The 25,538-nt window shown below is 37.9% G+C and overlaps 1 protein-coding gene across 4 annotated transcripts in view; it reads left to right on the top strand.

Annotated features, from left to right (window-relative positions):
• Nucleotides 1–25,538, top strand: part of FHIP1A (FHF complex subunit HOOK interacting protein 1A) — a 275,581-nt gene that overhangs the window by 134,344 nt on the left and 115,699 nt on the right. The window contains exon 3 of one of the 4 annotated variants that reach the window (XM_074396825.1): nucleotides 8,539–8,616. The exons of the other annotated variants lie outside the window; for them this stretch is intronic. The gene's annotated coding sequence lies outside the window, so the exon portion shown is untranslated. The remainder of the gene's footprint in view (nucleotides 1–8,538; nucleotides 8,617–25,538) is intronic. 4 annotated transcript variants of the gene reach the window in all.

Genomic DNA, 25,538 nt, shown 5'->3' with positions numbered 1-25,538 from the left:
TCCTCTCATTGCCTCTATGAGGTAGTTACTATAAAAAGGCCACCTCTGTCCTTAGCTTGGGAGTTCTTGTTGGGTAGGCTGATCTCTGTGAGCTAAAAATTTGGAGATGTCAGATATGAATCCACAATGATTATCTGAATAAAGATCATTGAATTAAATATAGAGTCCTACAGAGATAATTTTTTGTTTATCTGAGTGGGTCTGTCAAAATTCTGTAATTATAGTAAAATTGACAGATTATATTTTCAAATTTAACTGACAACCAAGTAATTATTGTATGTTTATCTGTTGTTAAAAGAATTTTTTCTGCCCGGCTCACACCTGTAATTCCAGCCCTTTGGGAGGCCAAGGTTTACGTATCATGAGGTTAGGAGTTCAAGACCAGCCTGGGCAACATAAGGAGACTCTGTCTCTATAAAAAATAAAAAAATGAGCTGGCTGTGGTGGTACACACCCATAGTCCCAGCTCTGTGGGAGGCTGAGGTAGAGAGGATTGCTTGAACCCCAGAAGTTGAGGTTGCAGTGAGCTATGATTGCACCACTGTGCTCCAGCCTGGGCGATAGAGCAAGACCCTGTCTCAAAGGAAAAAAAAAAAGAAGTTCCTTGCACTGTATTTATGACATTGAAAACCTAGAAACAAACTAAATATCCAGCCATGAGCAGATTGGTTAAATAAACCTATTTAATGCTAAATACATCGTAAAATGGCGCTCCCTGGGAACCAGCCTTTTTTCCTCCAATAATTTAAAAAATTAATCTAGTTATACTTGTTAATTATAGAAATTTAGAATATACAGATAAAACTAAACAATTCCACTTTCCAGAAGTAACCATTATTAACATTTCCAGTTGTATCCTTCTGGAATTTACACTATATATACATATCTATGTGCATATGTGTATGTGTGTGTTCATATTTATATGTGTATTTGTAATCACACACAGAGATATGTGTTTAGTCCTTTCTCACCGATTTGCTTACCAACAATCATCCAAACTGTACAGAAACATTGGGATCATACCTTATTTGACATTTGTTAAAGTTCCCAGTGCAAGAACAGTGCCTGGCATGTAGAAGGAATTAAATAAATATTTGTGAAACAAATGAACATATCTTGACCATCATTCATGGTTAACTGTTTAATTCCAAAAGATTATTTTGATGACTAGATAGAACTTCATAGTGTGGATGTACCACATTTAGTTGTTTCTCATCTTTGAGTATAAAAACCATTGCTAAAATAAATGCTTTTGTCCCTAAATTTTCAACACATTATAGTTTGTTACAATTAATACTCTAAAAATGGAATTGTTGCATAAAAGATTAAGTGAGTTTCTCACTTTTGGTAGCATTGCCAAATGCCTTCTGGAAAGAGTGGGCCATTTTATATTTTCAGTGCAGTAATGCACTGTCTGAGTTCACACTTGAGACCATGAACTTTTTTTTTCCCAATTAAAATTTTTATTGAGATAATTGTAGATTCACATGCTGTTGTAATAATAATAGAGAGAGATCTTTTGTATACTTTGCCCAGTTCCCTACAATGGTAACATTTCACAAAGCTATAGTATAGTATCATAACCAGGCTATTGACATTGATACAGTTTGCACATCTTCCTTAGTTTTACTTGTACTCTTTGTGTGTGCCTGCCTTCCGTTCTGTAAAGTTTGCCACCTGTGTAGGTTTGTGTATCTACCACAATAGTAAATGTACTGAATAGTTCCAACACTATGTGGATCCCTTCTATTGCCCTCTTATAATCATACCACTTCCCTCCTGCCCTCCCTGCCCCCATCTTCCCATACATCATCCCTAGCAACGATGAATCTATCCTCCGTTTCTAAAATTTTATCATTAAAAAAGTTACGTAGGTGGAATCATACAACATGCAACTATTTGAGATTGCCTTTTTTCACTCAGCATAATTCCCTGGAGATTCATTCAAATTGTTGGTATCAATAGTTCATTCCTTTTTATTGCTGAGTGGTATTCTGTGGTATAGAATGTACCACAGTTTGTTTAACATTTACCTGTTAAAGGACATCTGGGCTGATTCTAGTTTTTGGCTCTTAGAAGTAAAACTACTATGAACATTTGCGTATAGGTTTTTGTGTTAATGTAAGTTTTTATTTCTCTGGAATTAATGCCCAGCAGTTCAGTTGCTGGGTTGAATGGTAGTTACATGTTTGGTTCTTTTATTTTTTATTTTTTGACAGGATCTTACTCTGTTGCCCAGGCTGGAGTACAGTGGCATGAACATGGCTCACTGCAGCCTTGACTTCCCAGTCTCAAATGATCCTCTCACTTCGGCCTTCTGACTAGCTGGGACTGCAGGTGGTCACCACCAGACCCAACTAATTATTTTTCTTTATTTTTGGTAGAGATGGGGTTTCACCATGTTGCCCAGACTGGCCTTGAACTCCTAGGCTTACGTGATCCTCCCTCCTCAGCCTCCCAGAGTGCTGGGATCACAGGTGTGAGCCATTGTCCCTGGCCCATGTTTAGTTAAGAAACTGCCAAATGTTTTCCAGAGGGACTGTCCCATTTTATATTCTTATCAGCAAATGATCCAGTGTCTCTGCATCCTTACTGACATTTAGTGTTGTCATTGTTTTTAATTTAAGCTATTCTGATAGATATGCAGTAATATATCTTGCAGTTTTAATTTGCATTTCCCTAATAGCTAGTAAGGTTGAACATTTTTTATGTATTTCCTCAGAATAATCTCTGTTCATGTCTTTTGCCCCCTTTTGTAATTTTTTACTGTTGAGTTTTGAGAGTTTAATATTTTAGACACTAGTCTTTTTTCAAGTATGTGGTTTGCAGATATTTTCTGCCATTCTGTAATTTACCTTTTCATCTTGTTCACATGGGCTTTCATAGGGCAAAAGTTTTAAATTTCGATGATGTTCAAGTCATCAGTTTTTCCTTTTATGGATTGTGCTTTTGGTGTCAAGTCCAATCACTCTTTTCCTAGCTGGTATGGACTTTTGCCTCATCCCTTAGAGACCCTCTAACATTGGTAATAATTTTGCAACTTGAGGTAACTGTGTTAGGAATTGGGTTGGAATATCCTTTGCTTTGTTAACAACTAGACTATTGTTTTTTCCTTTCTCATATCTTTGGTTGGAGAATGGTATGGCTCTCTTTTTTTTCAGGCTATCAGAGCTTTTCTGAAATGTTGCAATCCTGCTTCAGAATGGGGGCATCTGAGTCTTGGCATTCATCCCAGTCATAGCCTCTTTTGCCAATTCTTCCACAACTTCTGTAATTGTAACATGTAAAAGAATTCTTCATCCTGACCGGGATCGATGGTGGTAAATGTGACAATGGGGATTCATGGTTAAAGGATAAATGGCTTTAATTGAGCCAGAAGCAGCAAACTTTGAGGGGTTTGTATTTTATGTTGAACATATTTCCTTAGACCATAGTAGTAGTGGAGTCTAAGGAGATGGTTGAGGGTAAACTCTTTAACCTGATGGACTGGTTTTTCATCCTGGCTCTTCCCCTTACTAGTTGTGTAAGCACAGGCATGTTTCTTATCTCTCCTTTAATCAATTTCTTCATTTGTAAAATGGGAATAATAATAGTACCTACCTCATAGGGTTGTTCCAGGATTAAGTTGTTACTGGTAAAGTGCTTGGTATAGGGCCTGGTAACTGCTCGTGATTGTTGTTAACATTTTTATTATTTCACCTCTTGCATCTGTCCTGTCACCTAAAGTGCTTTTTAAAGTGTGGATTCCTGGATTTCCATTCCCAGACCTACGAATCTGAAGAGATAGGACCGTAGGAATTGCATTTGAGAAAGATTCCCACATGGGTTCTGAGGAATGCAAAAGTTTTTGAATAGTTACCTTGAGCCATTTCTATTTCTCCATGGTGAGTGAACTCCCTGGTCTTTCTTTAGAGATGTGGTTGCGTATTTCTGCCGAAGCACACACCTCTTCTCTAAAAACACTCTGGTGTTTCCAGAAACTAACCAAACTTTCTATACAGAGTCAAGTTATAGCAGAACTGTGTATGTGGCTGGCTCAGTGGCATGCCTACTGGGGTCAGGCAGATGTGAGACCATAGGAAGTGGTGGGTTCTGTGACGAACTAGAGCATGAGTATTATATTCAAAGGCCTCCAAGTGAAAATAAAACATAAAAGCCTGTGGGCTGGATTCAGTATTCTGGCTACCAATTTGTAATGGTTTTACATAGGTATGGAACAGTGTCATTAGGTGATGTTGGGAGGGCAAATATAAATTTGCAAATCTCCTTGTTAATATTCTTGTAAGTGGGCTGCTCAAGGCCAGTATTTTTTCTACCAGCCTTTCTATTAGCGATTATTGTCCAGTGTAAATACTGCAAATTAAACTCTAGGGATAACCTTAGGCTATATAGATAGCAGTGCATGCTTCCTATTTCAAAAACAGTGACTCTGTAGCCCTTCTCCCAAAAAGGATGTGGCAGAAAGCCACAGATATTCCCTCTCTGAGAGACTTAACTGATACTTTCTTTAAGCAAGAATAACCTTGAGTAAAGCTACCATTTTAAGTTAGAGGCTAGCTTTTGAGAATACAGCTGACTTCTTTTCATAATACAGTGGATGTGGCGGGGTGCAGTGGCTCACACCTGTAATCCCAGCACTTTGGGAGGCCAAGGCAGGCGGATCATCTGAGGTCAGGAGTTCAAGACTAGCCTGGCCAACATGGTGGAAATACCAAATTAGCCTGATGACATGATGGTCGGTGCCTGTAATCCCAGCTACTCGGAAGGCTGAGGCAGGAGAATTGCTTGAACCCAGGAGGCGGAGGTTGCAGTCAGCCGAGGTTGCACCGTTGTACTCCATCCCGGGTGACAGGACACTCAGTCTCAAAAAAAAAAAAAAAAAATTCAATGGACCGTTCTCTTAGCCAATCTATGTGAATCCCTGGTTTACCATTCTCTCTGGAAAGTACATGGACTCATGCCCTCTCCCTCCTGAGTGCCCTGTCTGGTTGGCTCCTTCCGGTGCATGCTCAAGGTTTTAAACCTTTCCTCACACTGCTGAGTTGTATGCATTGTTACGGCAATTACATAGTTTCATTAAATAACATGTAAACTGATGAAATATGTACGTGAAAAGGAAATTGCTTATTTTGATGAAATTGAATTCTTTGAAAGACTAAAGGCCAATTGCCATAAGATACTGGTGTCAAATTAGATGTGGAAGAGAGAACTCTAAATGATTGGGAAAGATGTTTAAAATATGGAAAGATTCTACACTGAATTGATTGATACCGAGGTTTTTCTCAACTTCAAGTAACCTAAATGGGAAATTATAGATTATACATTATGAGTATGGCTTATGCAAGAAAGACAACTTTGAACTTCAATCAGTAGACCTGTACTTGAAGAAATAGCCTTGGCCTGTGTGAAAACATTGGCAAATAAATTTGCTTTTTCAAGTTTCATAATTAAATATTTAAGATATGAACATACGTATTTTTTTAAATGATTATGTGCTTTAAATAGTATTTTCTCTTAATCTACAAACCATCATCCCAATTGCAATAGGAGTTCTGTAGTTCCGTCCCACAGAGCTGTATGCTAATAAAATAGAGTAGTTAACCAAGACTAGCCTGCAGCCAACTTGGGAAGAGCATCTCTTTTTAGAGAAAAAACAGTGCTTTAAAGGCAAAGTATTCAGAAATACCTTAAAGAATTCTTTTAAGTTTGATCCTTTCATTTTATACCTTAGTTCTATCTAGTTTTAGCTTTTCAAATACTTAAATATAAATAAGTATACATTTCATAAAATGGTAAAATCAACATTTTATCTTCCTGTGGAAAATTTCTCATTAAATGTTGCTTATTATTCAATATAAAGTGATTCATTTTTTAAGCTCAAAGGTGTTCAAACTACACTACAGCAGTAAACTTGGGTATAATAAACTACTTCAGACATGAACTGATAAAGAGTTTTTTTTAATATAAGATCTTAGTGGTAAAAATAAGTTTAGAAAATAAAAAATATTAACAGTCTGCTTATATGTCCAAGTTTCTGTTCTCCTCCCACTGTATTTTCTGGGTGTGTTTTGGTGTCCTGAGTCAGGCAGGCTGCTTTGCTGCTTAGGTTATTCCTGGATTACTCAGGGCTCCAGGAGCATGAGCTTCTATGGCTTCCTGGTCCAATGTTCCCCCCAGGCAGTCATGTTGAAGGTAGAACAGACAAGACAGCTTGGATAAACAACTACATAAAAATTTTCCTTATCTTTACTTTGGCTCCAGTCCACGAGAGAGACACAGTAGAATAATATCCTCATGCTTTTTGAGTGTGTACGTACCCTCCAAAGCTAACCAGTGAGTCAGCTGCCATTTGTGATCAGCAGACTACTTGAAGCTAGTGTTGTTACTTTTCTTTAGGGTGTTCATCTCTTCCCATTAAGGATTTTTTTTAAAGATATGCTACACTGGTTTTTAGACCCTCTCTTGCATTAGTAACAAAAAAGACTAGATAGAGATCATTATTTGTTACCTGTGATGGTAAGTACCCAGGAATATTTGTCGAATGAATGAATTGGTTTGCCAATCTCAACAGACTTCTATTTGCTAATAACCCAGAGTGAAGAGGGACATTATCAGTTAGGTTAATAAAGCATTAAGTTGAGAGTGGGAATGTTAATGCAGGCATAATGTAGTAAAATTGCCTGGCCTGAGCTGGTAATTGTAGTTTAGCCACTGCATATACATTTTTACAGTCCTTTTATGTTTCTTTCTCTTTTCCATCATGAGAGCTCATTCTTTTGAGACTCGTGTCTGTGTCATCACCATCCAATAATATTCATTAAGTTCCTGCATGCTGAGTACTGCTGGGTTTCATCCCTTTTAATGAGTATGAATGTTTAAGTTGAAGGATAGGCTATTATGCCACAGTGCTTTGTCCTGGAAGGAGTAATCTGTGAGTACACATGATTTTGGCACACTGTTTTCCTCAATTCAGTGAGCTAATTAGATCAATCACATATTTTTGTTGGCAAGCTCTGGCTGCCTCTTCAAAACAAGGGGTAAATCAGCTTGCCTTTATGCTGGGAGATGTTATCAGACCTGGGCTGGTAGTAGCCATTAGTGGGTTCTTTTATCTTGTTTTTGTAAATAGCTGCTCCTTTACAAAATAGATGTTTATGCTCCATGATTCCTTGCTAATTACTTTTGTCAGTTACTAGAGTACACCTTTTTGGTCACCAAGCCTTGCTTATACAGAGTACAATTGAGACAGACAAGTAGAAAGGGGTCCTGGGAGAATCTCTGACAGGCCTGTGCACTGGGAGAATGGGGTGCAGCCTTGGGAAGTTCACACCGTTTGCAGTGGGGAGGAGTCTAGCCTCTCCTGTTCTGAGTGGTGACTTGGGATTTAATCTGTGAGATGGAGACCTGTTAAGAGGAACCCATCTCACTTTGTTGAGAGGTTTTTTTTTTTTCCTTTTCGCCTAATAAATTCCATTTCCTTTTCCCCTTCAAAGTATCTGCGTGGCTAACTTTTTCTGGTTGTATGACAAGAACTCAGTTTTTTTTTTTTTTTTTTTTTTTACAGCACAGTGTGTGTGGTCCTTTGTTTTGTGCTGCTCTTGGTTAGGTTTTTAAGCAATGCTTTAAAAATAAGTAATTGTGCAAAATAACATTTAAGGAAATCAAAATACATGGAAACATTTTTTTTTTGTCCAGCCTTTGGTGAGATGTGACTTGTCCCTTCCACATCCCCCACCTTTTTTTACTCTCAGTATTATTTATACATTCTCTTAATTTTCCCTTCAATGTGGCTTTGATTTGTCCAACTCTGTATTCTCTTTGCTACCACCTAGCTTAGTTCCTCATCACCGTACTACCTGCTTTGCCTGTAATATTGTCTCTCTCTCTCTCTCTCTCTCTCTCTCTCTCTCTCAACAGCCTCTTTTGCCTCATGCCAGCTTATCCTATGTTTATCTGCCAGACTCATTTCCTTACATCCCTCTTTTGTCCTATAATGACTTTGCTCAGAATTCTTTATGAGCTCCCAATTGCCTAATCGACTAGACCCTGACTCCCTTGCCTGGCTGTCATCACCCAGTTCCATGCACTCTGTCAGTGGCAGTTCCTGCTCCTCAAAAGTCAATTGTCTGCCCTGGGGCCAATATGCTTGTTTTTCACCCCTTACAGCATGGCACCATGGTTAAGAGCATGGGACCATTTTTAAGAGCATGGGACCTTGGTTAAGAGCATGGGCACTGGGGCAGATTTGCTGGAGATCAAATGCTGGTTCAGCCGCTTACCTTAGGAAGATCGATCTCTCTGTGCCTTAGATTTCTCATCTATGAATTGGGCATAATGCTAGTCACTCTTTCATATACTTTTGAGGTCTGAGTTGCATAATGTATCTGACACATAGTAAGAATTTAGCAAAAGGGTGGACTACTTTTGTTATTATGTTGCCTAAAATGCCCTTCTAATAATTTTGTTAGCACTTATGTATTACTACTATGTGCCAGATAGGCACTGTCCTGAAGCTCTTTCCTCTGTGAATTTGTTTAGCTCCTCCAAGAACTCCTTGAGGAAAGAACTAAAATTGAGGTACAGAGTTGGAGTGACTTGCCTAATCTCATCTATTAGGTAAGTGGCAGGGCTAAGATTTGAACCTAAAAATCCAGCTCTAGAGTCTGTGCTCTTAAACGGTGTAGTATAAACCTAAATTCTTCTTGTGTGATAAACATCCTGTTAAGTGAACCCCCTCCAAAACTCTATGCGTAACCACCCCAGCCCATAGTGATGGTTCTCTGAACTCCTATACTAAAAAGTTGTTTGATTATAATTATTACATGCTATAATAGAGGATTTGGAATATGGAGACACCAAAGAAGAAAATACAGTACACCTGGAGATAACTACTGTTCACAGGTTATCTTGTTCCTAAATTTATTTGTAAATATTATATATACTTCACAATATAGAGCATTATACATACACACATTATACGTAATTATGGTCATGCCATGTATATAATTTTGCATCTTACTTTTTTTTGCTTAATATTACAGTGTGAGCATTTGCCTATCATTAAATATTCTAAGTCACCATTATAATGAATGTAAACAATTTGTTATGTAGTCTGTCTGTAGTGGACATATTGTTTCCTTCCATTTTTTTTTTTTTTAAATAACTAGAAACATTTCTACAATTAAATGGATCAAAGATTGTGGCTTAAAAAAGACTTCCAGTATGTTTGCAAAATTGCCTTTCAACAGATTGTATCTATTTATTACTTCTATAGTGGAAAACTCTGGGGTGTTTCAAGGTACTCATTGATTGTGAAAATTTTGATGTATCTTTGTTAATGTGACAGATGATCTAGGGCAAGTGTCATGGCTCAAATTGCATTGAACCAAAGTGCTTAGGATAATGAGCACATAGTACTCCATGAGTACTTATTTGGTTAATTTTCAATAGTAATGGTGAGATTTGTCGAATTCCAAGATTTAGAAACTGGAGGGGACTGAACAAAATCATTTACTATAGCTCCGTGGTTTGAAGATAAAGTGAGACACAGAATAGTGAAGTAACTTGTCCAAGTTTGTATAGCTGGTTGGGAGCAGAATAAGTATGATGTTTCTAATTTTCAAGCTCTGATTGTTTTCACTATGTCACATTGTTTTTCACTTACCTTAATCTATTCACATTCCCCCATCTGGTTCGCTTACAGTGAGACATAGCTGCCCAAACTTGAAGGTGCAGCTTATGACCACAGATCAAAATAATCAATGTTTTCAACATGTTGAGTCTAAGATACAGGGATTCTGATTAACCTCACCAGAGAGTCCAACTTGGTCATTATTTAATTTCTCCTTTTCCTGCTAAGAGCTTCCCAAGTGCCAATGTTTAAGATTAAATGGAGGGAATGTGTAGATGCGGACCTGAAATATGGCCTGTCCCTCACAGACAGAGACCTCAGAGTCTATGATGCTGTTCAGTGCTTTGTGCTTGAAAATAGGCTTCCTTAGGAGTTATGGGTTTAGGTGGTAGTTGCAATGTCTGGCTGTGTGGACTTTCCCCTCTTCTACCATGGTATTGAGAAAAGGAAATCCATAGAAGCTGGCTCAGCTTGACTTAATCTTGCCCCTGGAACCAGTTCTCTGAGCCATCATCTTAATACAGCCTTGCTCTGCAGCTTCAGAGGTGTGAAAGTTGGGATGCTAGGGTTGGAATTTGGCTTGAGCCCAGAAGTTTGAGACCAGCCTGGGTAACATAGGGAGACCCCGTATCTACAAAAAATACAAAAATTAGCCAGGTGTGGTGGTGTGCACCTGTATAGCTACTTGGGGAGACTGAAGTGGGAGGACTACTTGAGTCCTAGAGGGCAAAGCTGCAGTGAGCTGTGATTGTGCCACTGCGCTCCAAGCTGGGCCACACAGTGGAACTCTGTCTAAAAAGAAAAGTGTGGAAATCATCACTGCCCTCACTATTTTTACATTTTCCCAAAGAGCAGTTGGTTTCCCAGAAACATCTAGGTGGCATGGATTAATATTTCTGTATGTTGATAATGTGGAATGAAAAGTAAAGGCAGTCACTTTTCATAGTTTAATCTTTCTTTGATATTGCAATGATTAAGCCATAAAAAGGTTGGTAGTTTCAAGGCAGAAGATATTTGTTAAATTCATGTCCACCCATATTACTAATAAGATTGACTGAAATTTCTAAGACAAAATATTTCCTTACCCTTCTTAGTTTTCAGAATAACCTACCTATGTCACTCCTCTTGTCCTTAACAAAGAACAAAGGATGTAACTGGTTGATTATAGGAATTACCTTGAATTAAAATTTCCCTATTAAAAAAATTTTGAAAAAGAAACCTGCTTTGAAAAATGTCTAACCTTCAGGGAAATGTGAATGCCTTAATGCTATTTATTATGCTTTGGATGAGAAACTTTATTCACTCAACAAATATTTCTTAAGGGCCTATGTGATGGTTAATTATAAGTGTCAACTTGACTGGATTAAGAGATACCTAGATAGTAAAGTGTCACTTCTAGGTGTGTCTGTGTGGTGTTCCCAGAGAAGATCAGTATGTGGGTGGTTGGACAGACCGTGGGGTAGATTTGCCCTTAGTGTGGGTGTGGAACATCCAGTCTGCTGGAGGCCCAGATAGACAGAAAAGGCAGAGAAAAGGTGATTTCCTCTCTCTCTCTTCTGAAGCTGAGACACCCTTCTTTTCCTTGTACATCAAACTCCAGGCTCTCCAGCCTTTGGACTACAGGATTTATACCTATACCAGCAGCCCCCCGCTACCTCGCTCTCAGGTTCTCAGGCCTTTGGTCTCAGACTAAGAATTAAAACATTGGTTTTCCTGGTTCTGAGGCTTTCGGACCTGGACTGAGCCACACTGCTGGCATCCAACATCTCCAGCTTGCAGATGGGCTGCTGTGGGACTTCTTGGCTTCCATAATTGCATGAGCTAATTCCCCTAGCTCTCTCTTCGGTCTGTCTATCTGTCTGTCTGTCTGTCTGGAGAATCCTTGCTGATACAGCTTATTATGTAATATTCATTGTGTAAGGCACTGGGGATATAGCAGTGAACAAAATGTAAACCTTACTTTCACAGTTTGTAGTCTTGTGGAGCAAAAAGACAAGTTCTTCTGGGAATTCTTCCCAGTAGTGGAGACATTTAGGCTGAGACCCGAGGAGTGAAAAATCTCAGTTACCCAGGATTGAAGAATATGCCTACCATAATTGGATCTGGAAATGGGAAACCCAGAGTCAACTTGGCTTGACTGTTAATTTGGATTTACAAACACAACATGTTAAAGAAGAATCATTAGAATATTTAGGTTTAATAATAGATTCTTCATCTGCAAAAATGTTTTCTGCTATTTTAGAGCAGAAATCTTGTTTCTTCAGGTGGGCTGGGCTCAAGAGGCAGGAGGAGATTGAAGGTCTCAGGTGCCAATCACAAAGACATTCTCCTTGGTCCCCACTTCATCCCTTCCAGCAGCACCCGCCACTCCCTGCCTTGTTACTTGTTCTTTGGTTTGAAAACAGCATGGCAGTTTTTTCTCTAGGTTAGCTGTTCTGATTAGCTGTTCTGATTACTGCTACTCAGAAACCAGGAGAGAGTAGTGTGACATGCTTTTGTGCAGTATACCCTTGATTGGCTGTATCTTGTCTCCTGAAGAGTTGTCATAAAGGGCTGTAGGCCATCAGTCACATCCTGTATGTGTGAGAAGTAGCAGAAGTACCTGCAGATACAGTGCTGGTGATATGTTAGAAAGAAGGTATGTCTGAAACAGTCAACAGACACTTCTATGTTTTAGTGTGTAAGTGGTAGCTCCAAGAGAAAAGCCACCCTGCAGAGAGGCCATAGGCTTATAGAAAGGTAAGGCTTAAGCTATAAGATCATCTAGTCTAATGTTCTTAGAACTTTCTTAAACATTCTTTTTTTTCCCCTCAACAAAACTTTCTTTGAAAACCCACAATATAAATTTGATAAAAAGCAGTGAATTCACACCTTAGAGAGTTTTAATATACACTATTTTTTAAAATATGTGAAGCACTGCTCCTTCCCAAAGCTCTTGGATTCTGGCAGGCACAGATGGAAAAATAGCTCACAGTAATGGCTCACTTTTATTAGTATTTGCAGTAAGAAAGACTATGCTGGGCCAGGCGCTGTGGCTAATGCCTGTAATCCGAGCACTTTGGAAGGTCAAGGTGGGCAGATCACCTGAGTTCAGGAGTTCCAGATCAGACTGGCCAACATGATAAAACCCCATCTCTACTAAAAACACAAAAATTAGCTGGGCATGGTGGCGGGCACCTGTAATATAATCCTAGCTACTTGGGAGGCTGAGACAGGAGAATCACTTGAACCTGGGAGGCAGAGGTTGCAATGAGCCAAGATCGTACCACTGCACTTCAGCCTGGGCCACAGATTGAGAAACCCTCTTAAAAAACAAACAAACAAATAAAAACTAAAAAAACAAGAAGACTGTGCTGAGCACTTACCCACAGTGTCACATTTAATCTCCCCTAAAGTCCCATGAGATGGGTACCATTATAATCACCTCTATTTTACAGATGAGGCATTAAGCTTAGAGTGGTTTAATGTCCTGCTGAAGGTTACATGGTTAGTCAGTGATAGAGCTTGTACTTGAATCTTGGTCTCCTTGACTAACCAGTCAATGTCTTTAATTAATAATCTAGTGGACTCTTATCACTAGATGCCATAGGTTCATGCCAGCACCAGCATTGGGACCCAGGAATTCATATCCCTGGTCTCATGTTCTTTGTGCTACACAAATAGACAACTGCTTTGGAAATATCAGAGTAATATTTAATAAGTGAGCTAGTTCCATGGAAACAGTTTAGTCAGAGACCTTCGAACCAGAGTTACTCCATTCTGAATAGGGGCTGGGTAATATAAGGCTGACACCTGCTGGGCTGCGTTCCTAGTAAGTTAGGCATTCTGAGTCACAGGATAAAATAGGAGTTCAGCACAAGATATAGGTCATAAAGACCTTGCTGATAAAACAGGTTACAGTGAAAAAGCCAGCTAAAACCCACCAAAACCAAGACCAAAACCAAGATGGCAATGAAAGTGACCTCTGGTCATCCTCACTGCTATATATTCCCCTTAGCATAATGGTTTTACAGCTTACAAATGCCACGGCAATGTCAAAAAGTTACCCTATATTGCCAGGTGCAGTGGCTCACGCCTGTAATCCCAGCACTTGGGGAGGCTGAGGCGAGGAGATGACCTGAGGTCAGGAGTCTGAGACCAGTCTGGCCAATGTGGTGAAACCCCATCTCTACTAAAAAATACAAAAATCAGCTGGGCTTGGTGGTGCGTGCCTGCAATCCCAGCTACTAAGGAGGCTGAGGCAGGAGAATCACTTGAACCCAAGAGGTGGAGATTGCAGTGAGCCGAGATTGCGCCACTGCACTCCAGCCTGGGTGACAGAGCGAGACTCCCTTTGGAGGGGTGGGGGAACAATGGTCTAAAAAGGGAAGTAACCCTTAGCTCTGGGAATCACCCATGCCTTTCCCAGGAAATTCATGAATAATCCACCTATTGTTTAGTATATAATAAAAAATAAGCATAAAAATGGTCAACCAGCTGTCCTCAGGGCTCTTCTGCCTATGGAGTAACCATTCTTTACTCCTTTACTTTCTTAATAAACTTGCTTTCGCTTTATGGACTCCCCTTGAATTCTTGCATGAGATCTAAGAACCCTCTTTTGGAGTCTGGATTGGGACTCCTTTCCCGTAAGTTTCCTTAAAAAAATGTAGTATAGGACACATTTTTTTTTTTAAATGTAGCTTACAAAAGACTAACCAGTAGTCATTGAAAGGGAGTTAAGTATGTATTAAAGTAGAGGGGGAAATCTCACCTTCCTTCTCTCTTCTGCCTTATTCTCTACTTTTTCTAATCGGAAGACTTGAAAAATCTTTAAAAAGTTTTTTTTTGGTGTGTGTGTGTGTGTGTGTGTGTGTGTATGTTTATGTTAAGGAGGTTTGGCACATAACCCTGTAAAAACAGAGCTACCCTTCTTATACAATTTATTTGATTCATGGTGTGATTTGTTCTAGTGTTAAATTTCCAAACCTGGCTAAGACACAGATCTTTAAATTGCACATAAAGGAACGTGCTTTGTATTATAATTATTTGAGGATAAATCTGGGACTGTGCTGCATGGAGAAGTTGAATATGATCTACAGATAGTGGTTATAAAACCAGTAGTCAAATTGCAAAATCTGATCCACAGTGGGGGATTTCATATGACGATCAATGTGATTAATGACCTGAATTTTTATTTATAATACCACATGGCTTTATATTTCATAAACAATTACAGGAAAAGCACATATAATTACATCTTAATTTGCAAATTTAAATTGTATTAAAAACATAGAGAATATATACAACTGAATCTATGGGCTATTCCTTATATTATTGATCAGTATCAGCCAAATGAAAGGGAAGAAACTAAAATGTTTTGAGTCAGCATTTTGGGTAATTTATCTATCAATACAGTTAATATACCCTTTCTTTTAGAATAAAGTAATTAATTGAGATACATTAAATGATTACTATTTTGTGTGTGTGTGTGTGTGTGTGTGTGTGTGTGTGTGTGTGTGTGTGTTTGCTAGCAGGATAATCAGTTTTGTTTATGTTTCTAACATGTATTGAAACTACTAACCAGTTGGACTTGATTTATATAGCTAGACTTTACTTAACCAGGAAATGAAGTATCCATAGTGGCTGAAATGCCACGTTTCTAGACTGTTTGAGTGGTACTTTGTGGAGGTAGCAATGACTAGTAAACCAGTAGTTACAGCTTCTTCAAGTCATTGTTTTGCCTATTTCCAATCTTTTAATCTCTCTAAAAGTGGGATTCATGATAGGTGAAAGTGCCACAACACTATTGTGTTGACCTAATGGCCAAACAAGCAAGCAAGCAAGTGGGCAAACAAACAAATAAAACAAATGTAGAGGTTTCATTTGGAGCCAACTCCAGGAAATCACATAATGTTTTTATGAACACTCTGCTTATTTGCTTAGGTGAATTGCTTCCTTGGATCACCCTCAGTCTATTCCTATGCAAACAATATATTTATGCAGGAGCTCCTTCCTGGTAAAGCCATTTCTAACCCCCTCTTCTGATCACAGCTGCCTATTAACTCTTGCCTCCCATCCAGTCTGCCCGGTCCTCTGACTTTGCTTCTTACTACCCATGTGAACAGTCACTTTTCTCTAGGCTTCAGTTTCTTCATCTATAAATGGGGATGACCCCCTACCTCAGTGGGTGGTTGTAAGAATTGAATGGAAAATTTAATGTGCTGCCGGGCACACAGTAAGTGCCCAATAAGTGGTGGCTTTTCTCACTGGTGTCTATTACTGTTATTTGCTGATTCAAACACCTCCCTATAGTAAGCTGCTTATTTCCTGACACCTGGGACTGGATTTTATTCACATCCCAACACTGCACATCGCAGGCTCTTAGATTAAATGCTCACTGAATCAACCCATGAATAACATAAAATGTGATCCTTATGTTCTAGGAGACCAGATTCTGGTTCTGAAATAATCACAGCACAAAACAGAAACTACATCACCATAGGGAGATATAGTTAAACTAAGAGGTTTAGAGGAGAAAGATATTAATAGGCAGGTTTAAGGCAGGTACCGCGTAGGCATTTTGTTCGGCATACAGAGACACAAACACCTGCAGTGTTTTGATGTTGGTAGCCAAAGGTTTTGGGATGCTGAAAATTTTTGTACATGTTCTATTTCTACTCTGTATTTTTCACCCTTCAATTTTAATGACAACTTGTTCTTTTAACTGCACATGTGACAGGGATGGACAGAGTGCTCCCTTTTAACCCACACAGGTGGAATTAGATTTGAAGGCATCTGTTAAAAGCATCTAGTTTCTTTTTATACTTTTGCTACCATATACTTAATCTGTTTTCATTTCTTCTGGTTAGCTGTTAGACTGAATATATATGATAATTTCATATGCCTGGTTGTAGTTAGTGTGTATAGATAATTTGAACATTTTTGTTTTTAAAAACTTCCATTATGTAGTTATTCTACTTAATGACTTTGAAAAGATTCTTTCTCCAGAGAGATAGAGCCGAACTAGAATTAATTATTTTTTAATCACTTTTTGGGATAGCATGTTCTGCTTTGTGGTTCTCTCCCCAATCACAGAAGCTAGATTTACGAGAGAAATCACAGGGGGCTCTGTTCAGACAGTTACTTGTTTGATTCCCCCAGAGGCACTGGCTCTTTGATCTTCTACTAGTGTAGCTCCTCTGATCTTTTATTCTGTAAGGTGTTTGTGTCTCTGTATGATGGATGTTTCACTGACCCAAGTAAATGGAAGAAAATTTTCTCTAGCCTTTAAATGTATTGCTTTCCTTGTTCTTTCAAAAAACATACTTTTCTTGGGTAAGAACATTTTAGAGGGATCTGGCATCAAATCAACAGAATTGTGGCCTTTAATGGAATTTGAGGCACTGTGAAGTGGTTTGATGGGTGAGAATCCATTTTTCTTTCTTTTTTCTTGACTATGCCCCCCCCCCTTACACAATAACAAAAACAACTCTTCTCCTCCTTTTCTTATTGTTTGAAACAGGAGTATCTGATTTCATTGAATTCTGTACTTTTTTATTTTACTTTTTTGAAATAAAAAGTTCTTAAAAGGCTTTTATTGTCACTTTTATTTTCTCCCTTGAAGGGGAGGAAAAACTCAACTGTGTACAGAGTAAATTAAATTATGAGAAAAATAACCTTTGGAGTTAAACAAGATGAACTGAGGTTTTGGAACAGATCTAAGAATCGCCTTGATGTTGTAGATAGTCTAATCTATGATTCAGAGATATATTAGTCACTTTGATAGACTGTTGATTTGACCAATTACCCTGAAGTGTGGCTGGCTGACTGAATTGCTCAAGTCAGCTAGTAATTCTGATCAAATCAACGAGTAATTATGGTTTTATGCAAGCAACAAATATAGAATACTGATTATGTTAGACTAAAGTAGATACCATTGTGATATAATCATATAAAATATTTAATTCAAGCACCGTAGCGTTCCTTTTATCTTTTTCTTACTCTAAGGCTTATATTCTCAGAACAAATGATGGAAAAAAGTTCTGGCAACTTTTTGGAGAAAATCATTTTATTCTCTCAATAAATAATTTGTAAATGCAAACGATTCTCTGGTGCTAAGGTAAATACTCTTATATTTTAAGTGTACTTTAATTATATGCATATTTTTGGGAGCCTTCAGGACTAACTATGATCAGATTTTTAAAGCTGAAAGTTCTCTTTACATTTCTCATAGAAAGAAACTAGAAAGGAGCAACTTAGATGGGAGAACTGGAAGTTACTGCTGCTAATTTCCTTACTAGTTCATTATTTAATTACTAATATTAGTACGATTAGGTCTACCTAAAATCCAAGTGGTTATATTTGTTTGGTTTCTATTCTGTCATCATTCTTTCCCTCACTTATGAAAATGCTTTCTACAGAGGATGATGTTTATTATTGAATTCTAATTAGCAGTGTTTGTATGCTATATTTGTGGGTATAAATTAAAAACATTTTAGAAACACGGCATGTTTCCTTAATGGAGAAATCTGTCTTTAATTTTACTTGAGTTGTCTCTTGGATGGTTTACCTGTATTTCATTCCTTTTCTATGAAAGCAGTAAATATAATTTACTTGGAACTTTGTGCAGATTTCAGTGTATAATTAGTAACGTTTGTGAAGTCCCTCCAGGGCAGTTATTCTAAAGAGAGCTCCAGTTTTGTATAGTCATTTCATCCACTGTATATGTTCTTGGCATTATCTGCCCCCTTAAAACCAGAAATTGAAAGGAAGAGATGAAGAGAGGGAGGACAATCATTTACAAGGTTGGGAAGTTTATTCTTCAGGAATTGTAGATGTATACCTGCTGTTTCCTTGCTTGGTTTCAGTTTCCACCAGCCTCTCATAGTGCGGGTGCCTCACTGTGCTGAAAGTAGTTCTTGCATTTGAAGACACACATTATTTTTTGTACAGCCTGGTCCCAAATGCCTACTGCTTTGTTGGATATTCAGCTGTTTCTCCAACTTAATGAGAAAAAAAATGTGTTGGTTTCCAGAAAATGCCTTGCTAGGGGATGTTTGGTGGTAATTTGTGGTATTTTCATGTTTTGCCTTATACAGTAACATCAGAACCTAGTCCCCAGATGTTGCAGTTTCACTCTAATAGTATTGGATCAGATAATCAATTTTTGGTGATTCCCTAAGGCATAGAATGGAAGTGAATTATTGTGAATATGTGTGTTAATAATATATAAAATTATTTTTACAAAAAAGGAACTACCTAGGTTCCTCTTTTGCTTCCATACCCTCTTCACAACTCCTTTGATTTTAAAAGTTAATTAACTCCAAAGTGCAGGATGCTTTCAAGGGAGAAGTAGGAACCTTGCCTATTCTTGCTCACTGTTTTCTACCTGAAGCACCAACTCTAGGGAGAAATAGTGCCAAATGCAAAATCTATCTGAAGCAAAACTTAATTTAGAATAGTCTTTGATTTTTCTTTTCTTGCTTTGCTTTCTCTTTTATCCCTCTGTACAAAAGACATTGATACACACATGCTAATGTAGTGGAGAAGACTTTTAATTAAAGAAGCATAGATAGCCTGAAACCATTCAAGTCTATGCCAGTCACTCTAGAGGCAAGTGTAGGTGAATTGAAGCAGAATATGGGAGAGTTGTGATCTACGCACTTGCTTCTGGAGGCTTATAGATAAATTAATAATTTCCTCCCCATAGAGGCAGCCTCTCTGCTTGGAGGGGTGGCAGCCATCCAGTCAATAAGCCATTTCTGCTGTGGCAGAGGAGTTACTCAATGTAAGTTGTTTCAGCTTTTGCATTTATTTCTTGGAAATACAGCATGGTAAGCCTAAATTCTGGACTTCCAAGTAGAAATTAGAGCCTCCATTACCCTTTGCTAGTATTAAGTGACATGGGGCTTTTTCCATTGCAGGGTCTCTGAAAAAGCAACAACTATTGATTACTATTTACATCTGTATGCAGAGCTAGGCTTACATGTGTATGTGTGTGTGCTACGGTGTATGTTCTCTGTACAAGGGAGAGAGATTGAGCCTGTACTCTTTGTTGAGTGAGATACAGTACTGCCTTATTTGGGGGTAACCAATCTCTTGTCAGAATTTCACAAGATGATGCTTGGGACGAAACGAAGGCTTCAAAGCAGTTAGATCTGCTGTTAATGAGTGCAGTATTTTAAAGAGCAAGTTTAAGAAACTTATTTACAGGTACATAAGGATCTTTAGTTTTCAGAATAAATCTTAGTCTGAAAGAAAACGTTTTGTACAAGTAGAAAAACAATCTCATTAGAAAAGCAAAATTAAGACCATGGTGTAGCTGGGTGCAGTGATACATGCCTGTAATCCCAGCACTTTGGGAGGCTGAGGCGGGCAGATCACTTGAGCTTAGGAGTTCAAGACTAGCCTGGCCAACATAGCAAACTACTAAAAATATGAAAATTAGTTGGGCATGGTGTTGCGTGCCAGTATTCCCAGCTACTAGAGAGGCTGAGGCATGAGAATCACTTGAACCCAGGAGGCAGGGGTTGCAGTGGACTAAGATCATGTCACTGCACTCCAGCCTAACTGATGTCTCAAAAAAAAAAAAAAAAAAAAGGTTGTGTTGAATAGTGGTCAGACTGTGCAAGTGAAGTTACAGTAAGAGTTGAGTGCAGGAAGCTTCTCTGGATATGAGAAATCTTTGTAGTGAGCTACATTTACTTTGACTGATTTTGTTGTTCCTTAAAAAGAGGTCCCAGAAAAAATTATGGAGAATCTTTGAGACTCCTTGAAAGGGTTTTGCGGAGCTCCAGGGTCCCTCAGAACACATTTGAGGAACCACTGATCTAGACTGACAAAAAAATTTTGGCAGAAAATTAATTTTACAAATTCCTGGAGTTAGGAATGTCTTAGAGTGAAGGTAAATTGCATAAATTTAATTCATTAAGTATTTTGCGGCAATAATAGTAAGACAACCATTTAAAGAATGCTTCTAAAAATAAGACTACCACTCTTCTGAATTATTTATATTTTCCTGATACGTTATTTTTGTATATACTTATTTTATTGGAAATTAACAACTCTACTAGGTACAGATGTAGTTGGTTTTTCCTTTGTATGTTTTCTGTTAAATGTCTGACATTTAACAGAAAACATGTCTGACATTTAACAGAAAACATACAAAGGAAAACCAACTACATCTGTATGAAAACATACAAAGGAAAACCAACTACATTGTTACCTAGAAGAGTTACAGGGAAAAAAGTTACAAAGGAAAACCAACTACATCTGTACCTAGATGTCTTTCAGACATTTGGTGGTCATTATGATGGAGTGAAATAGAATATTGTATTAAGCTACTTTTGTGTATTGTAAGAATATTGTATTTTATTCCTACTCTTATCCGTCAGGCTATACTCATTGTACAGGTACTTTCATATTGAGACTCAGAAGAGACTTCAACTATGTTGTCATTGCTATACTTGTAGACATAGCAGGTACTTTTCCTTTTATTTAGGTTGTTCTTTTGCTTTTATTTTGTTAAATTAAAAAATGTTTTTGCTAAGTAGTACATAAGCATGGTACAAAATTCAAGAAGTCAAAAAAGGTAGTTTGAAAAGTGAATCTTCCTCCTTCAGCTGTCCCCCATCCCCCAGTAACCTGTGCTGACTCAGCCACCTTAGAGTTCTTGTGTGTCTTTTCAGAGATCTTCTGTGCAATTACAATCATATGGGCTAATATGTTGCTTTTCTTCTTACACAAATGGTGGCATACTGTACTTGCTGTTCTGTGTATATCCTGGCAGCCGTCTCCTATCAGTACATTAAAAGCTGGCTCTGTTTTTTTTTTTTTTTTTTTAAACTATAACATAGTATTCCGTTACATAGAAGTACCGTTGTTTATATAATCAAACCAGTATTGATGGACATGTAGGGTCTTTTCAATCATTATCATTTAAACAATGCTGCAAGGTACTAGGGTAATTAGTAGCTATCATTAGAGAAGTATTGGTGGTTAAGAGAATGTGTCTAGGGTCTGACTTGACAGTCAGAATCAGACTTCATGATATCTGTGTGACTTTCATGAGATGAGTTCTTTTTTTCTGTTCTGCTTATAGCAGAACTTTTTGTTATTGCAAAAGTCACAAAATTCTACAACTACATTTTCAGTAATACCATTAGAATGTGAACTCGGTATTAGCCTCTGTTTTGAGACTCTCAATGGCTTTATCATGAGTGCATCTTTAAAGTGGGTTTTAAACTTTTTTGAAGCAGGGCATCTCATGGATGCTTTTTAGAATTGACTGAAAACTATGGCCACCTCTCTTCAGAAGAATATGCCCGCAGTTTATGAGATTCATGGATGTATATGGAATTTTATTGTTACTTCACTAAATACACGTAGTACTTTTATGTTATGTGGATAAAGAACATTTTTGGAAAGGATATTTTTCATGTTGTTTCAAAAGGTAGGCATCACATCATCTGGATAATGTGTTGCAACTACAGGTCGCAAAGCTACACATGTTCACATGAAGGCATTTAAAGCGCTGTATAGGGAACTAATTCTGATTGATAAAACTGTAAATACAGGTATTAGACTAAACAGTGCTCACTTGCCAAAGGTACCTACTTTTCCAGAGAACATGACCAAGACAAAAACTTACATTTCTTCTTTTTTCCAGGAACATTTTTTGAAAAGAACTTCATAAAGTGAGTGGGTCTTCTTAGAAAGATTGAGAGCATCTACTTCAAATCTCTCCTTTCAATTTCTACCCTATAGAAGTTGTAGATAATTGTTTTCTGTGTTTACCTTAGTCAACTTTTAGGTTTTGTGGCAGTAATCTTAAACAAGTTGTTTCTTAATAGCTTTCAACAAAATAGTAATGTGAAAGGATGGTGTATACTATCAAGAGTACAGTAATCAATTGGGTTGTTGGGGAGACTTTCCCCAAGAATGGTCCAATTTGTAGGTTTCAGTGAATCACCATATGTGTATAAGAAAATTTTTGTTCAATTGACAATGCACTGATGTCTCCATACTTGCAGTAAATTTGAAAATATATAATTTTTACATATATAATTTCTAAATCCTTGTCTGTAGGGGTTTAGTTTCTGCTTTAAATTTTTTTTTAATTTAAGCTTTATTGAGGTATAATTGATCTACATAGTTTCTTTTCTTTTAAATATATATTTTATTGCACTTTAGGTTCTGGGGTACATGTGAAGAACATGCAGGATTGTTGCATAGGTACATACATGGCAATGTGGTTTGCTGCCTCCATCCCCATCACCTATATCTGGCATTTCTCCCCATGTTATCCCTCCCCAACTCCCTACCCCTACTGTCCCTCCCCTAGTCCTCCCCCAACAGACCTCAGTGTGTGATGCTCCCTTCCCTGTGTCCATGTGTTCTCATTGTTCAACACCCACCTATGAGTGAGAACATGCTGTGTTTGATTTTCCGTTCTTGTGTCAGTTTGCTGAGAATGATGGTCTCCAGGTTCATCCATGTCCCTACAAAGGACACAAACTCATCGGTTTTGATGGCTGCATACTATTCCATGGTGTATATGTGCCACATTTTCCCTGTCCAGTCTATTATCGACAGGCATTTGGGTTGGTTCCAAGTCTTTGCTATCATAAAAAGTGCTGCAATGAACATACCGGGGCATGTGGCTTTATAATAGAATGATTTATACTCCTTTGGAGTATATTTATATTATTTATAATAGAACGATTTTATTTATATTTATATTATTTATAATAGAATGATTTATACTCCAGTAATGAGATTGCTGGGTCAATTGGAATTTCTATTTCTAGGCAATTCTTGAGGAATTGCCACACTGTCTTCCACAGTAGTGGAACTAATTTACACTCCCACCAACAGTGTAAAAGCGTTCCTATTTCTCCACATCCTCTCCAGCATCTGTTGTCTCCAGATGTTTTAATGATTACCATTCTAACTGGCATGAGATGGTATCTCAGTGTGGTTTTGATTTGCATTTCTCTGATGACCGGTGATGATTAGCATTTTTTCATATGTTTGTTGGACTCATATATGTCTTCTTTTGAAAAGTGTCTGTTCATATCCTTTGCCCATTTTTGAATGGGTTTGTTTGTTTTTTTCTTGTAAATCTGTTTTTGTTATTTGCAAATTCTAGATATAAGTCCTTTTTCAGATGGGTAGATTGCAAAAATTTTTCCCATTCTGTTGGTTGTCGGTTCACTCTAATGATTGTTTCTTTTGCTGTACAGAAGCTCTGGAGTTTAATTAGATCCCATTTGTCTATTTTGGCTTTTGTTGCCAGTGCTTTTGGTATTTTAGTCATGAAGTCCTTGCTGATGCTTATGACGTGAATGGTTTTGCCTAGGTTTCTTCTAGGGTTTTTATGGAGTTAGGTCTTATGTTTAAGTCTTTAATCCATCTGGATTAATTTTAGTGTAAGGTGTCAGGAGGGGTCCAGTTTCTGCTTTCTGCACATGGCTAGGCAGTTTTCTCAACACCATTTATTAAACAGGGGATCCTTTCCCCATTGCTTTTTTTTGTCAGGTTTGTCAAAGATGAGATGGTTGTAGATGTGTGGCATTGCCTCTGAGGCCTCTGTTCTGTTTCCTTGGTCTATATCTCTTGTTTTGGTACCAATACCATGCTGTTTTGATTACTGTAGCCTTGTAGTATAGTTTGAAGTCCGGTAGTGTGATGCCTCTAGCTTTGTTCTTTTTGCTCAGTATTGACTTGGCTATGCAGTCTCTCTTTTGGTTCCATATGAAGTTTAAGGTGGTTTCTTCCAGTTCTGTAAAGAGGGTCATAGGTAGCTTGATGGGGATAGCATTGAATCTATAAATTACTTTGGGCAGTATGGCCATTTTCACGATATTGATTATTCCTAACCATAAACATGGAATGTTTTTCCATCTGTTTGTGGCCGCTCTTATTTCTCTGAGCAGTGGTTTGTAGTTCTTGAAGAGGTCCTTTACATTCCTTGTTAGTTGTATTCCTAGGTATTTTATTCTCTTTGTAGCTATTGTGAATGGCAGTTTGTTCTTGACTTGGCTCTCTTTAAGTATATTATTGGTACATAGTAATGCTTGTGTTTTGTGCATGTCGATTTTGTATCCTGAGACTGCTGAAGTTGCTTATCAGTTTAAGCAGATTTTGGGCTGAGATGATGTGGTTTTCTAATTATACAATCATGTTGTCTGAAGAGAGGCAATTTGACTTCTTCCTTTCCTAATTGAATATCCTTTATTTCTCTTTCTTGTCTGATTGCTCTGGCTAGAACTTCCAATGCTATATTGAGTAGGAGTGGTCAGAGAAGACATCCTTGTCTAGTGCCAGATTTCAATGGGAATGCTTCCGTTTTTTGCCTATGCAGTATGATATTGGCTGTGGGTGTGTCATAAATAGCTTTTATTATTTTGAGATACATTCTGTCAACACCTAGTTTATTGAGAGTTTTTATCATAAAGGGCTGTTGAATTTTGTCGAAGGCCTTCTCTGCATCTATTGAGAAAATCGTGTAGTTTATATCATTAGTTCTGTTTATGTGGTGAATTACGTTTATAGACTTACGTATGTATCCCTGGGATGAAGCCTACTTGATCGTGATGGATAAGCTTTTGATGTGCTGTTGCAATCGGTTTGCCAGTATTTTATTGAAGATTTTTGCATCTGTGTTCATCATGAATTTTGGCCTGAAGTTTTCTTTTTCGGTTGAGTCTCTGCTGCATTTTGGTATCAGGATGTTGGTCTCATCAAATGATTTGGGAAGGATTCCTTTCCTCTTTTTTGGATTGTTTGGAATAGTTTCGGAAGGAGTGGTACCAGCTCATCTTTGTATGTCTGGTAGAATTTGGCTGTGAACCCATCTGGAACTGGGCTTTTTTTGGTTGGTAGGCTATTAATTGCTGCCCCAACTTCAGCCCTTGTTATTGGTCTA

Source organism: Saimiri boliviensis, chromosome 3 (genome assembly GCF_048565385.1).
Source record: "Saimiri boliviensis isolate mSaiBol1 chromosome 3, mSaiBol1.pri, whole genome shotgun sequence".
Taxonomy (NCBI): Eukaryota; Metazoa; Chordata; class Mammalia; order Primates; family Cebidae; genus Saimiri; species Saimiri boliviensis.
The sequence above is the reverse complement of the archived record's forward strand: the minus strand, read 5'-3'. Positions and strand labels throughout refer to the sequence as shown.